The sequence below is a fragment of the Chrysochloris asiatica genome, unplaced genomic scaffold (genome assembly GCF_000296735.1).
Source record: "Chrysochloris asiatica unplaced genomic scaffold, ChrAsi1.0 scaffold00177, whole genome shotgun sequence".
In the NCBI taxonomy this organism is placed as follows: Eukaryota; Metazoa; Chordata; class Mammalia; order Afrosoricida; family Chrysochloridae; genus Chrysochloris; species Chrysochloris asiatica.
Genome location: NW_006408695.1, coordinates 3,144,364 through 3,157,304, shown reverse-complemented (window position 1 = coordinate 3,157,304; position 12,941 = coordinate 3,144,364). Strand labels below are relative to the sequence as shown.

The following is a 12,941-nucleotide window of genomic DNA, read 5'->3' as shown; positions in this document are numbered from 1 at the left end:
ACTCACCAGTAAAGCCATCTGGGCCTAGACTTCGTTTTGTTGGGGATTTTTTGATGACCTGATCGATTTCTTCTTTTGTAATGGGTCTGCTCAAGTTTTCTACTTTACTCTGTGTTTAGGTAGGTCGTGTTTTCCTAAAAAATGTATCCATCTCTTCTAAGTTTTCAAATTTGTTGGAGTACAACTCTTCATAGTATTATGTTATTATCCTTTTGATTTCCTTTGGTTATGTTGTAACATCACCCATGTGGTTTTTTTGTGTCTTCTCCCTCTTTTCTTTTGTTAGGTTTGCCAGTAGTTTGCCAATTTTATTAATCCTTTCAAAGAACCAGCTTCTTGTCCTGTTGATTTTTTCTATAGTTTTTCTGCTTTCCATCTCATTTATTTTTGCTCTTATCTTTATTATTTCTTTTCTTTTGGTGGCTTTAGGTTCCCTCTGTTGGTCTGTTTCTAATTGTTGTAGATGCTGTGTTAATGTGTTAATTTTGGTTCTTTCTTTCTTTTTGGATGTGCACATTTATCACAATAAATTGTCCTCTCAGTACAGCTTTTGCTGTGTCCCAAAGATTTTGGTATGTTGTGTTTTCATTCTTGTTTGTTTCTAGGAACTTTATGAATTTATGTTTAAGTTCTTCTTTCACCCAGTGGCTTTTCAGCAGGGTGTTAGTCAATTTCCATGTATTCAACTTTATTTCCTTGGTCTTCTTATTGTTGATTTCTAGTTTTATTGCACTGTGGTCTGAAAAGATGATTTATAGTATTTTGTTGTTTGTAAATTTATGGAGGCTTACTTTGTGATCTAACACATGAGCAATTCTGGAGAATGTTCCATATGCACTGTAGAAGAATGTATATTGTGCTGATGTTCGGTTGAATGCTCTGTACACATCTATGAGGTCAAATTGGTTGATTGTGCTGTTTAGTTCCTCTTTAACTTTGTCGAGTTATTTCTGGTTGTTCTGTCCCTTTTTGAAAGTGTTGTATTAAAATCTCCCACTATAATTGTAGATTTATCTATTTCTTTCTTCAATTCTAGTAAGGTTAGCTTCATATATCTTTGTGTTTGTTTCATTGGGAGCATAGATGTTTATTATGGTTATGTTGTCTTGCTCATTTGACCTTTTGATCATAAGATAGTGTCCTTCTTTATATCTTATGCTCGTTTTTGTCTTAAAGTTTACTTTATCAGAGATTAGTATTGCCACTCTTGCTTGTTTATTGTTGTAGTTAGCTTGGTATATTTTTTTCCATCCTTTAAATTTTAGTCTGTGTTTGTCTTTGTGTTTAAGGTGTGTCTCTTGCAGGCAGCATATTGAAGGGTCTTGTTTTCTTATCCATTCTACCACTCTCTTTCTCTTCACTGGTGTATTCAATCCATTGACATTAATGCAATTATCAATAGGTATGAATTTTTTGCTGCCATTATGTTAAATTTTTAGTAGTGCTATTTGTTCTGTTTTTCTGTATGCCTTCCTGTGCTGAGTTTGTGTTTTTTGTGCTATTTCTTTTCAGTTTTTTCTTAGTTTTCATGTGTGCTTGGAAGTTCATTTTCATGGTAAGTTGTGAAGTACTAACTTTCTTTGGGGTTACCTTATAGTCTATTAACTTTTCTCTGCATTTAAAACAATCTATTGTATCCTGTAATCTACCTGGCCTCCTCACCACCTGGATCTCTGTTCTTACATTTATCCCTTCTTTGGCATTGATATTATTTTATCTTCAGTTGACCTCCCAGTTCCTTTGAATTTGTTGTAGTTTTGTTCTGTTATGGACTCTGCTATCCATTGTCTGAATTTCAGGTGGTATTGCAACATCTGTCAATCTCTGGTTGTTGTTTGTTCTTGTTGGTTTTCAGTCCAAAGAACTCCCTTTAGGATGTTTTGAAGTACTGGAGTGCTTTGACAAAATCTCTTAGTTTCTGTTTATTGTGGAATGTTTTGATTGCAGCATTGTATATGATTGACAGTTTTGCTGCATAGACGATTCTTGGTTGGCAGTTTTTTTGTTGTTTTGTTTTGTTTTTAGGGTTTTGTATATGTCTCCCCATTGCCTTAATGCCTGCATGGTTTGTGCTGAGAAGTGAGAGCTTAATCTGATTTGCTTGCCTTTATAGGTAACACTTCTCTTTTCCCTGGCTGCTTTTAGAATTTTCTCCTTGTCTTTGATTTTGGAGAACTTGATTATTATATGTCTTGGTGATTTTCTTTTGGGGTCGATCCTTCCTGGGGTATGTCCATCTTCTTGAATGTTTAACTTCTCATCTTTCAAGATGTTAGGGAACTTTTCTTCCAGAACCTCTTCAACTATCTCCTCTGTGGACTTCTGTGATTCATCCTGTTATTGGAATACCAATAATTCTTAAGTTGTTTCTCTTCATGCTGGATAGCATGAATCTTAGACTCTCTTTACACTTTTTTATCCTTTTTTCTGCTTGCTCCTCTATCTTAGCAGTATTGAGAGCTTGCTGTTTCTGGCTTCCATCTCTTCAATTCTGCTTCTTTCCCCTTTCAGTGTATTTTCCAATTCTGATATTTTATTATTAATCATCTGGACCTCTTTTTGCAGGTTTTGAATTGTTTCCAATGCTGTATCAATTTTGTTTCATTACTCTTGTAGTACTTTCCTGACTTCTTCCTTGTTTTCCTTCATCCTTTTTCTGAGCATTTGAATTTGTTTCCATTTCAGAAAAAGCTCCCACCTCCAGGAAAAGTGTGGGATCAGCCACTGCTGGAGGCATCTACGGAGCACACACACTGTGTAGCAAGGCAACTGGCCAGTTGGCCACAGTTTTATTTTTGTTTCAAAGTGGTGGGTTTTGTCTCTGCTTTTATATTGCTTCTGGTTTTGGTCCTTTTGATCCCACACTTTTCCTGGAGGTGTGAGCTTTTTCTCCCTGCAGTACCGAATAAGAGACAACAATTGTGGCCATATAGCCAAGCTACAAGCATATCCCATAATATTCCAGCATTGAGACAAGAGACAATCAATAGCTGCTAAGCCTTACATGAGAAAAGGGAAGCCTATCTCCTGATCAAGACCCCCCCTTTAGTCACCACTGTAGAGGTACATAGATAGATATTGAGAAGTTAATGGGAGAAAGATTGTCTAATGTTTTTGTCTCTGAAGGTCAGTTAGGTATCTTCATGTGCACAGTATAATTCTTGAGATAGTTGTATCCTTTCATGTTGGGGTTTTACAGATTGTTCATATGGTTTGTCTGTCAGGCCTGACAGGCCTGCCTTTTTCTTTCTGGATATGCCCGAGTAAAGGGTCCCACACAAGTTAATTTTAGGGCTGCGACCCAGAGGCTGACGTCATAAGCAGCCACCAAAGAATTTGTCTTTATGTCTGATAGGGCTCTTTCTCTCTGTGCCATGGGAAAATTGTGGGCTCAACTCTGGACCCCTTTTCTGGGGGTGCACACCCACCCTCCTGAAGGCATCTGGGCTGGACAAAGAAGGCATGACAGGTAAGAGGAGGAAATGATGTGTAGAATACCCCCCACACACACACCTCCTTTTGAAAATGTCAGTGCACCGCTTTTAGCACTGGTTCTCTGTGCCAGTCTGGCTGCAGCTCCACCCTCTGAAATCCACTCCGGGCAGGGTGGCTGCAGAGGGAGTCCCGTGACTAGAGTGATTCCTAAATCTCAATATTTTCCTTTATATTGTTATTTTTTTTCACTGGTGTGTGCAGGAAAGTAATGCCCTGTACCCTATGCTAGATCTAGAGCTCTGGTGCTGTTCCGTGAGAGCAGCTTCTCTGGGTTTTCAGTCCCTCTTCCATGGAGACTCTCCTACCTGACTCTGCCTCAGCAGCCCCCAGAACTGTAAGTTCTTTAACAGTTTAAAAAAGGCTTTGGCAGCACTTTTCCCTTGATATCTTGACTGTTGCTTGCATGAGCACTGATTATGGATCCAAGTAAAATGAAATCCTTTACAACTTTAATAATCGTGTCCATTAATCATGATACTACTTGTCGTGTACTTTTATCATATTACTTACTCATCCAGTTTTAGGATTTTGGTTTTCTTATGTGGGTGTGTAATCCATATGATACAAATGTATTACACTTGCATATGATCCATATCATCAGTAAGTGTTTCAAGTCTTCATTTTCAGCAAGCAAAGCATATCACAGTTTGATAATGAATCTTCCTCCTATCGTGATGCTACATTCTTCTTCATATAATTGTTATTTGTACAGCATACATATTAAATAAAGATGGTAAAAAGATACAACCTTTTAAAGTTAGGAGTGAGCATATGATAATTTTAACTAATGCAATACAAGAAGTAATGCATGCTACTTCCAGGCTTGGCCTCAAAACTACTTTAATACTCTTATCTCTCCCTCACTGTCTTTGCTTATAAGCTAGACAGAATGGACCAAGTGGATGTCTTTGGGTCTTAGAGGACAGCAGAGGAACTAGTTGAAATAAATCTAAAGTTTTGAGTTTTCATTTGCAAAAAAGTTGTACAGAATAGCTACCTAAACAAAAAGAGACTAAGACATTTCTGTGAGCAAGAAATAAGCTTCAATTATAGCATTTACTTTGAGATTATGGAAGCTGTTTTTACAGTAACTAGCTTTTACTTTAATTAAAACAAGGGTCATTGATAATAGGTTCTGATAAACAAGAAAATGAAGTGTCTGGAATGATAGATTTGGTCTCTATGAATGTGCTACCTTTGTTCTTATGGGGACTATGTCTTGATGAACACTAAGAACGTTTTGGTGTATACATGTCAGCTATATGCAATTGCAATTACATTTGCTATTGATATATTTGCAACTGTCTCTATATCTTTAATAAGGTACTGGTTATAAGACTACCTCCATGGCAGTTCTGTAGATATATGTAAATATGATGTCAAAAACTAGAACACCTAATCATGTGATTAGGTCTTAGCTACTGTACATAAACTCATCTGTCAATTTGCCTTAGTGTGGTGGCTTGTGTGTTGTTGTGATGCTGGAAGCTATGCCACCAGTATTTTAAATACCAGCAGGGTCACCCATAATGGACAGGTTTCAGCTGAGCTTCCAGAAAGAGACAGACTAGGAAGAAGGAGAAGCAGACTACTTCTGAATGATTAGCCATGGAAAACCTTATGAGTAGTAACTGAACACTGTCAGCACCAGAATAGTGAGTTTTGTTGTTTGAAAACAAAACTTTTTTTTTTTTTTTTTTTAATTAAACAACTAGAAAAATATATCACAGCCTGGAAACAGCAAGCAGACAGACTACATTATTACTTCAAGTAATAAGTTGGTAGAAAAGTGTCAAAATAAGGTGTCATTAAGTTGAACATTGCATACTGGTAGAAGTGATATTTGGTAATGAGGGGCTATCCCTCCTTTGTTCTAAAGGAGTCACAGCTTTCCTTAGCCTCTGAATACCTTACTTTTTCTCCCTTGACTTTCATGTTGTTTCTTGTTAAGTGCTATTGAGTCAATTTAGACTCATGGCAACACTATACAATGTTTCCAAGGAGCTGCTGGTAGGTTTGAACAGACAACTTTATGTTCACAGTCAAGTCTTTATCCTACAGAGCCACACCAGGAGTCCTTCGTATTGTTAACAGTGTTCTTATTACAGGGGGTTAAGTAAGCACTTGGACATGTCATCAGGAAAGGCCAATCACTAGAAAAGAATAATATGTTTGGTAGAGGGCAAATAAAAATGAGGAAAGCCTCAATAAGACAGACTGCCACAATGGATTCAGACATACGAATGACCATCAAGATTGCATAAGACTGGATAACATTTTGTTTTGTTGCATACAAGGTCATCACAAGTTGAAACTGACTTGATAGTAACTAACAACCACAATTAAGCAATATGGGGTTTCATTTGATTAGGTCTATGAAAAACTAATCCAGTTCAACTTTCTTAATTAAGCAGCCTTTCAAAGTTCTTATCCATACTATCCTTTCTCCTAACTTGATGTAAATTTGAGGCTCTTGTATATAAAACAAAACAAAAGCAAACAAAGACACAGATATTTGTTTTTTCCACTTCTGAATTAGTGATCTCATAGATTCTGTTTTACAGTTTATGGAAAATGGGATGGTGATATTTCTTGTAACCAGTAGATTGGGAACAAACAGAAATACCCCTCCTCAAACTGTAGCAGATTACAGACAGGTTGGAGGAACCTGCTGGTCTATTGGTACTAAGGAGAATCTGGTGCCTTGAAGGGCTCTGGTTTCTACAGCAAGGGAGATACATACTAGGATAAGGACTGGCCACATACAATTTAGGCTTGAAATAATACTCTTGTGCTACCTCAGACCCATACTTTAGCACCCGTTTTCCCCATTTTACCTTATATGGTTTCAAACTTATGAAAGAACCAGCATCCAGATTACGAGACATATTTCTTAAATTTCCTGCCATCTTCAATTTTTTCATTCATATCCTTCACTTTAAAAAAAACAAATTTCCTTTCTTCATTTTATATAGGTTCCTGCTCTTATTCCTAATCACCACTGAAAAAGACTTTTATTTTGCAATGGCTGAAACAGACTCCATCTTCTTGGTCATGGATGGGATGAGATTCATGTGGTCATCCACACATTTGGTCACACATTCTCCAGCTGCTACTGAACCTGAAGCTTATTACTCTCTGCATCCATCGAGTCTTCGACTTTGTCATTACAATGCAAGGCACAACAGGCCAGATGGTCCTGGAACTTGTCCTACTCACTGGTCACCAGGGCCTGAGCTTGTGCCAGCAGTGCTTTGCAGCACTCAATGCATTGATGACCTGTTGCATGAATGTCTGGTTGTCCTTACATCAGCAGGAACAGCACTGGAACATCTTCCGAAAGTTCTCTGACTCCAGAATCTTCACTCCAGTGTCAACTGACTTCTGCATGTAAGATGCTACAACTCTGCCATGGTGACCCCATACTGCCCAGAATATTGAAACATGATGAAGAGCACCAGAATATTGTCAGATATAGTGCCAAAAGATAAGTCCCTTTGGTTAAAAGACACTCAGAACACAACTGGGTAAGAGCTGCCTCCTCAAAGTAGAGTTGGCTATGATGATGGGAGTCAAGTAAAGCTTGCAGGGCCTTCATTTGCTGATGGAACATAATTCAAAGTGAACAGAAACAGCTGTAAACATCCATTAATAATTGAAACATGGAATGTACAAAGTACGGATCTTGTCAAAAATTAAATGGAAAGCATAAACATTAATATCCTAGGCGTTAGAGAACTGAAATGTGTTGATATTGGCCATTTTGAATATGACAGTCATATGGTTTACATGCTGGGAATGATAAATTGAAGAGAAATGGTGTCACCATTAATCATCAAAAAGAACATTTTTAAGACCTGTCTTGAAGTACAATGTTGTTTGTGATAGGATACCACACATACGTCAAAAAGGGAGACCAGCTAATACCACTATTATTCAAATTTATGTACTAACTACTAAAGCCAATGATGAACTTGAAGAATTCTACCAACTTCTTCAGTCTGTAATTGATTAAACAGGCAATCAAGATGTATTGATAATTACTGGTGCTTATAATGCAAAGGTTGGAAACAAGAGGAAGGAGCAGTAATTGGAAAATATGGTCTTGGTGATAGAAATGATACTGGAGATCGGATGACTAAATTTTGCAAGACCAGTGACTTGTTCACTGCAGATACCTTATTTTAAAGCAACATAAAACACGACTATATACATGGACCTCACCAGATTGCATACACAGAAATCAACTGTGACTTGACTACATCTGTGGGACAAGATGGTGGAAAAAATCCGTATCATCAGGCAAAATCAGGTCAAGGGCAGACTGTGGAACAGACTCAATTACTCAGATGCATGTTCATGATGAAATTGCAGAAAATAAAGCCCATAACCAAAATTTGACCTTCAACATATCCCACCTGAATTTATAGATCATCTCAAGAACAGATTTGATGCATTAGACATTAATGATGGAAGACCAAAAGAGGTGTGGAATGACATCAAGGACATCATAAAGGGAAAAAGCAAAAGGACATTAAGAAGACAAGAAAAGTAGGAAAAGACCAGATGGATATCAGAAGAGACTCTGAAACTTGCTCTCCAGCAAAGAGATGCTAAAGCAAATGGAAGAAATGAGGAGGTAAAAGAGCGGAAAGGAAAATCTCAAAGGGGAGCTTGAGAAAAGAAAATCAAATATTATAATGAAATGTGCAAAGACCTGTAGTTAGAAAACCAAAAGGAAAAAACATGCTCAGTGTTTCTCAAGCTAAAAGAACTGAAGAAAAATTCAAGCCTTGACTTTCAATAATGAAGGATTCTATAGGCAAAATATTGAATGTTACCAAAAGCATCAAAAAAAAAAGATGGAAGGAATACGCAGAATCACTGTACCAAAAAGAAAATGGTTGATGTTCAACTATTTCAAGAAATGGCATATTATTATAACTCCTACTGAAGGAAGGAGTTCAAAGCACACTGAAGGCATTAACAAAGAACAAAGCTCTGGAAACTGATGGAATACAAATTGAAATCATTCAACCAATTGATGCATCGCTGGAGGCACACACTCATTTATGCCAAGAAATTTGGAGGACAGCTACTAGGACAACTGATTGGAAGAGATCCACATTTGTGTCCCTTCCAAAGAAAGGTGGCCCAACGGAATGTGGAAATCTTCAGACAATATCACTAATATCACATGAAATTAAAGTTTTGTACAAGTTAATTTTAAAATGACTGCAAAGTACATAGACAGAGAACTGCCAGAGGTTCAAGCCAGACCCAAACTAAGACAAAATGAGAGATATCATTGCTGACATCAGAAGGATCTTGTCTGAAAGCAGAGAATACCAGAAAGATGTTTACCTGTGTTTTACTAACTGTGCAAAAGTTTATGACTGTGTAAATTATGACAAGATATCGGAACCGACTCAATGGCACTTAACAACAACAACAACAAATGGACAACATTGCAGAGAATAAATATTCTAGAAAACTTAATCATTGTCATGAGGAACTTTTACATAGACCAAGAGGCAGTTGTTCAAACAGAACAAGGGGACACTGAATGGTTTAAAACCAGAAAAGATCTGCACCAGGGATTATTCTTTCACCATACTTATTCAACCTATGCACTGAGCAAATAATTTGAGAAGCTGGATTGTATGAGTAACTTGACATCAGGATTGGAGGAATACTCATAAACAACCTTTTATATGCAGATGATAAAACCTTACTTCTTGAAAACAAAGAGGATTTAAAGTATTTATTGATGAAAATCAAATACAACTTTCAGTATGGGTTGCACCTCAATGTTTTAAAAAACAAAAATCCTCACCACTGGATCATTAAATTACATCATGATAAATGGAGAAAAGTTTGAAGCTGTCAAAGATTTCATTTTGCTTGGATCCACTCTCATGAAAACAGTAGTCAAGAAATTAAATACTGTATTGCTTCATAAGATCTCTTTAAATTGTTCAAGAGCAAAGATGTCCGTTTGAGAACTAATGTGTACCTGACCACAAGTCATGGTATTTTCAATAGCTTCATATGCATGTGACAGTTGAATAGTGAATAAGAAAGACCATAGAAGGATTGATGCATTTGAGTTATGGTGTTGGAGAAAAATATTAAAAGTTCCATGTACTGCTAGAAGAACAAACACATTTGTGTTGATAGATGTACAGCCAGAACGCTTCTTAGAAGCCAGGATGGTGAGACTTTGCTTCTTATATTTTGGACATATTATCAGGAGTGACCAGTCCTTGGATATAAGGACATCATGCTGGATACAGTGGAGAGTCAGCAAAAAAAGAGTAAGACCTCCAGTGAGATGGATTGGCCCAGTGGCAGCAGCAGTGGACTCAAGCTTAATAACAATTGTGAATATGGTGCAAAACTGGGCAGTGTTTCATTGTATTGTTCATAGTGTTCCTATGAGTTATAACTGACTCAACAGCATCTAACATCACCAACAACACAAACTACAATGCAATTTACAGTGGGTTAGTAAGATTTATCACTGTATGCATTTCTATACAGTGATTTTATTTGTTTTCCTTTTGTTAAAAGAAATCAAGAGACCATAAAATTGTCAGAGAAATAACTTTAAGTCTACATGAACACTGAGACTCTCAAGAAGTGAACCAGCAACCTTACATCTCCTGTGACTCATTATTTTTGGAGGAAAGTGAATTTAACAGCTCTCCATTTAGAATAGTGATCACCATTACCTGTCATTTCTAAGTGTCTTCTTGATATGACACTAAATACTTCATGAAACAGAAGGCTTCAAAAAGTTCATGGAAAAAAATTGAATTAAAGTAAATAATGGAATTTCCCACAAATTGTAGAAGTCACACATACATCTCATTTATTCTCACAGTGACATGAAAATCCATTGCTATTGAGTTGAATCCAACTCCTAGTGATCTATGAGACAGAATAGAACTGCCCTACGGACTCCTGGTCTGGCACTGTAAGATCAGCACTGGACTACTAACCACAAAGTTGGTAGTTCAAACCCACCAGATGCTTCCTGGGAACCCTATACAGGGTCCCTATGAGTCAGAAAGGATTCAGCAGCACTTAAAAACAACAGTGGAGTTTCTAAAACTATAATCTTTATGGAAGCAGATGGCCACATCTTTCTTCTGTAGAACAGCTGGTGGATTTGAACTATCGACCTTTCAGTATTCAGCCAAATGTTTAACTATATCTCACCAGGGTTCTTTCAAGTAACATGATGTGTTAATTATCACTTTTCTAATTTTCCCAAATGAGGATACAATTGTGGAAGTTTTAAGTAACTTACTCAAGGTCAAACATTGATAACATCTACAGTGTGGCAAACTCAGGATTCTAAAATTAATGTTTTTAGTCAAGTCGCTATGCTTTTCCTAATTACTTTCAGATTCTTTTTATCTTTTTGTGTCTTAGATTCCTTCCTTTATTTTATTGTATAAATCTAGAAAAATAATTTAAATTTTATATAAGTAGAAAAAACATATTTTTATTCCCTCTTGAATGTGGGAAAAGTCCAAAGGGCAAAATATTTGTTCAAGACCATTTTGATGTAATGAATTCAAGCCATTAAAGTTTTCTTTGACTCTCAGTCTTTGTACTTTGGATAGTTCCCTGGGTTATGAAAGTGGGTTGCTATTAGCCTCCAACATAAAGCATAGGTATTTAAAGTAACCCAGCAGCATACTGCAGAAAGGCCTACTGGTCTGCTTCTGTGAAAATTAAGGTCAAGAAAAGCCTTGGGCACAGATCTGCTCTGTAACAGGTGAGGACACCATGAGTCAGAATCAACTCAATGACAATGGGTTTTGATACTGTGGATAAATTGTAGAAGCCATCTGATAATTTACAAGTCTTAGTTATCCTCCCCTTATTTGAAGTTTAATTTCAAAAGATCCTGGAATATTACCTACATGATCACTCCCCTTTTAAGACAGAATTTGCCAATCTTTTCTTCTCATTCAGTCGCAACACTGAAATGGCATCAATAGAAAAGAAATGTTTGTCTAACCATCACTAACCACAGTGAAAATGCAGGCAATGTCGAGTTCTTACTCTGAATGAACTGAAGAAATTTACAATAGCATGGATTCTGTAATCTAACTTTTTTATATGATTTAAAAATACAATAACATCTCATTTGTACCAGTTTCTCACTGTAGCACTAGTCAGTTTCTCTGAACATTTTCTTCAGGCAATTTATCTATCCTAGAACTTATATCCTCCAAACAAGTTATAAAAATCTCTGTCTATTTAGATCTAATTCACACCACTTATTGTAACAATTCCCTGAAACATCAATATGCACCAAATCAAAAGCCAACCCAACCCATTGTGGTAGAGTCAATTCAAATACAAAGCAACTCTCTAGGGCAAAATACAACTGCACTATAGGCTTCCCAAAGCTGACATTTTTCTGGAATTACACTGCCATGGTTGGTGGGTTCAAACTGTTGACCTTTTTGTTAGCAGCCAAGCACTTAACCACTGAGTCACCAGGGCTCCTTTTCATTTCTGTGCTTACATAAAATATGTGTCGCCAACCACTTCTCCAACAACCCACTCTACTCCACGGGATTTAGTAATTTATTGCAATGGCCACATAGGATTCAGACAACATACTCAGAGTTAAGGGTTTTAAACAGGTTACAATTTGGGGTCAGAAAATGCTCAGGGCACAGTTGTTCCAGTCAGGTGCTAATAATTACCCATAAGGGGCCACCTTACTCTGCCATAAGCCCTGGGCTCTAGTTCTATGAGAGCCAAACTTAACTCCCCCCACTTAAATGTCTGGAGGCACCCCACTCTACAAGCAAGCTTCCTGTCAAAAGTCACTCAGTTTTCCTTGCTCTATGGTCTGGGAGAAGTATGAGTATTCCAGAACACTTAATTGTACTCCTGAGGAATCTGTACCTGGACCAAGAAACAGTTGTTCGAACAGAGCATGGGAACACTGAATGTTTTTAAATTGGGAAAGGTGTGTGACAAGTTTGTGTTCTTTCACCATACTTATTCAACCTGTATGCTGAGCAAATAATACAAGAAGCTGGGTCCTATGAAGAAAAATGTGGAGTCAGGATTGGAGGAAAACTCGTTAACAACCTGCAATAAGCAGATGATACAACTTTGCTTGCTGAAGGTGAAGAGGACTTGAAACATTTACTGATGAAGATCAAAGAGCACAGCCTTTGGTATGGGTTGCATCTCAATGTCAGGAAAACAAAAGTCCTCACCGCTGGGCCAATAAATAACAGTCTTATCAACGGAGAAAAGATTGAAGTTGTCAAGGACTTCATTCTTCTTGGATCAACTATTGACACTCGTGGAAGCAGTAGTCAAGAGATCAGATGATGTATTGCATTGGACAAATCTGCTGCACAGGAACTTGTTAAAGTGTTGAAGAGCAGAGATATCAGCTTGAG

At 37.2% G+C, this 12,941-nt stretch overlaps 1 protein-coding gene and 1 pseudogene across 2 annotated transcripts in view; one reads left to right on the top strand and one right to left on the bottom strand.

The window, feature by feature from the left end:
* TP63 (tumor protein p63) overlaps positions 1–12,941 on the top strand; it is a 323,929-nt gene that overhangs the window by 91,560 nt on the left and 219,428 nt on the right. The window lies entirely within an intron of this gene.
* On the bottom strand, positions 6,510–6,885 carry LOC102829759 (annotated as a pseudogene).